Source organism: Cibotium barometz, chromosome 12 (genome assembly GCF_041138505.1).
Source record: "Cibotium barometz isolate CiBa-2024 chromosome 12, ASM4113850v1, whole genome shotgun sequence".
Taxonomy (NCBI): domain Eukaryota; kingdom Viridiplantae; phylum Streptophyta; class Polypodiopsida; order Cyatheales; family Cibotiaceae; genus Cibotium; species Cibotium barometz.
In genome coordinates, this window is record NC_141057.1 from 51,115,042 (window position 1) to 51,118,328 (window position 3,287).

Consider the following 3,287-nt stretch of genomic DNA (forward strand, 5'->3'; position numbering starts at 1 on the left):
ATCCAAACTACTCAAAGATAAGATGTAGGTACCAATGTAGACTCTAAATATTGGCCAAATAGAAAAAGTGGCCACATCCAATAGATGTCATAATCTACTCAATTTTAAGAAATCAAGACAGTAAACAAAAAGAAAAGTTTAATTAATCATTTAACTAATATTTCTAGGATTAAGAAGGGCTGGAATGTAAAGAAGAGGAGGGGGTGGCCTTTTCATCAAGGCATAGCATTTGAATTCACTTCAATCAGTTGTAAAACAAGAAAATCAAGAAAACCATAGATTTAAAGTTTTTAAAAAGTAAGAAAATTTATCTTACATGGAGTTGTAAGCTTTCCTTTGGCTTGAGGGATTCAGGGTTCTACTCTTGTTTGAAGCAAGAGTAGCCACCAATTTCTTTGGAGAGGATTAGGCCAAAAACAATTGAATTATCAAGAAATTCATGTCTATTAAAGCTATATGAATAATCTCGTGTGAACCATATGAGATGATGTATCATCGCATGGTAATACATTACCAAGTCACATAGCTACATATTAGAAAGAAGCCCAATCACATAGCTACATTACCAAGTCACATAGCTACATTACCAAGTCACATAGCTACATAGCTACATATTAGAAAGAAGCCCAATCATGGAAAGGGTAGCAATGTCTTCATATCTTATATGTGCAATTTATTCATATACCTTGATGGTTTAGAAATACTCACTAGACTTACTTGACATAGATGGGGTGAGGAAATCACATCTCAAGAAGAGAACATCCCAAAGTATCTCCCCTATGCTAGGCTTGTAACTCCCATACTACATAGGTCAATGCCTCTCTTTTTGCAAAGGAGAACCACACACTCTGTTTTGTGGAGTGATAAGGGTGAGGGGTCAGCCAAGATCAAACTTGTCTCCTAGGACGAGAAGCTGGGCATTAAGAGCTGCACTAATTCTTTTTTTGTAATGCGAGATTTTATTTTTTTTGTATCAAGCAGTGTCCTTACAGATGAGAGATGGAAGTAAGACTCAATCACGAGACCTTACCCCAAACACACACACGCTTCACGAACTGCACCAACTCTTGCATTAGCACCTATTGTTATGCATGTGTAGCCCCCATTGATCCCCCCGTGTGCCTGGCGTTGCCTGTGCCATCCCCCCTTCCACTATGCGCCCCCGTCGCCCCCCTCCCCCTTTCGTAGCTCTTCTACCCCCCCTTTCATAGCGCCTCTGCCTCCCCCCTGGTAGCTTTACGGGTCGCTCCCCCCCTCTTTCAATATGTTGTCCCCCCCCTTCCCTTTCCCTATGCCTCCTTCGCTGCTTCCCTCATGTTTGCTCCTCTGCCTGCCCCCCTCAATGCGCTGTCCCCCCCCCTTTTTTGCCCCCTGTTCGATCCTTTTCCCACCTCCCCCTCTTTGTTGCCCCGCCCCCCCTCCCCTCTTCACTGCTCAGTGCCTCCCCCCATCTCCTACGCCCCCCCCTTTTTCTATGAGTTGCCCTCCCTCTCTTCTTTCCTTTCTCTCTTCGTTTCCCCACCCCTCTCTTCTCTCCCCTCCTGTGGAGGTTGTTGCTTCCTGGCTTTTGGGGTTTTCAGCTTTCTTCAGCACACTTCGTTTCATTCTAGTCATCACCCTCAAGAGGACTCCATGGCAGCCGCTCCGTCATCCCCGACCGAAACCGCCGTTGCTTGCATTTCCTTCTCCAAACGGATCTATAGGTTCTTGCCCATGACTGTTGCCTCACTTGAGGCCTCCACCCTGGTCTGCAAAATTGTTAGTAGCCGCCCTGCATGCGGACAACTCAAGGATCTTTTTCAAGCTAACCTCATTGGCGAACCTACAAAGATCACCGATATTCACCCTTTGGGGCACGGATACTACCATGTGGAGTTTGACTCACCATCAGCGTCACTCCGAGTCATGCAACTAAGTCCCCTTACACTACGTATGGCGCAGGCCTTCTTTGCACGGTGGCAGCATGGCTTCAATCGTGCGTCTGACCCATTAGCTGGCGTTTCGGGCTTCCCAGTGACAGTTTGCTTCCCAAGACTTAGGAAGGAGTACCTTCCTCTTCTCCCGATGATGAGTGGTGCCATCGGGAGAGGGACGAAGTCCCCCCCCATCGTTGCCTCAGCCCTCACAAGGTAGCTAGGATTCTATCCCTCTACATCTGTGTTTCCATCCCTCTGCATCTATGTGGCCTCGCCAGAGTTTGTACCGCATTGTATCTCTATTCCTAGCCTTCGAGGAGACCCCATACAACAGCGCATGGAGTACTCTGGTCTTCTAGACCAACAGCGCATAGAGTACTCTGGTCTTCTAGGCCAACGCTTCATTTGTAGACATATGGGTCATTTAGCTATAGCTTACCCTCCAGGAGACCGCCTCCGCCGGTGGTTCCTCTCCCTGTTTCTCATGCTGATGCTCACCAAGGGGTAGAGAGAGGGGCAGGCCCTCATGCAGCAAAGCACCAAGCCCCAACTTTGGGTGACCTAGCAGACGGTGAGTAGCAGACGGTTGGTGGGCCACCAGACGACCACTAAGAGCCAAGCACTACCTCGTCGAGTGCAACAGGCTGGTAGATTTTAAGAGGATTCAATTCTGTCAGAGAACCATTACGAGCATTTATCTCAGCATTTTCTAGTTGGTGACATGCCCTCTCCAATCCTGGAGCAGGCCCCTTCGGCCCCACCAGTATGGCAGTCGATCCCTCGTCGAGATCCCCCCCAATCCCTAGTGCTCTGAGAGGCCAACCAGCCTCTCTAAGCCCCCAGTGGGACCCTCCCCTCAGCTTTCCTCTTTGATGGATCCCTCACACAGTAGCACGCCTCCCCGGCCTCTCCGCCCCTTCGTCCTCTCTCGCCACCACCTCCACCACCTCCTCCCCAGTTTCAACACCGACTTTACCTGCCACACAGCACACTCTACCCTACCTTTATCCTCCGAGCCCTCCCTCCCTCCCCCCCTCTGCCTCTCCAGAGCACTCTCATCGCCACCCAACAGCCATGACTCGGAGCCGAGGCAACCGACAAGATCAGTCCGTTGCTTGATTCACCAATTCTTCGAGCCGGTAGAGATGACCATTGCCGCCTCCCCGCCGATGAGGGCTCTCCCGCCAGAGTCCACAGGGGGACCCTAAGGATCCTAGGACAATCTGTGGACTACATTTTCTTTCGTCTACCAATGGAAGGGACTAACATGTTTGAGGAGACAGTAGCCCCTATTCAGGTATGTGGGTTTTCACCACTCGAGGTCCTCTACACCAAATAATGGTGCAATGATCTTCTCTTTCCCCTTCAGTG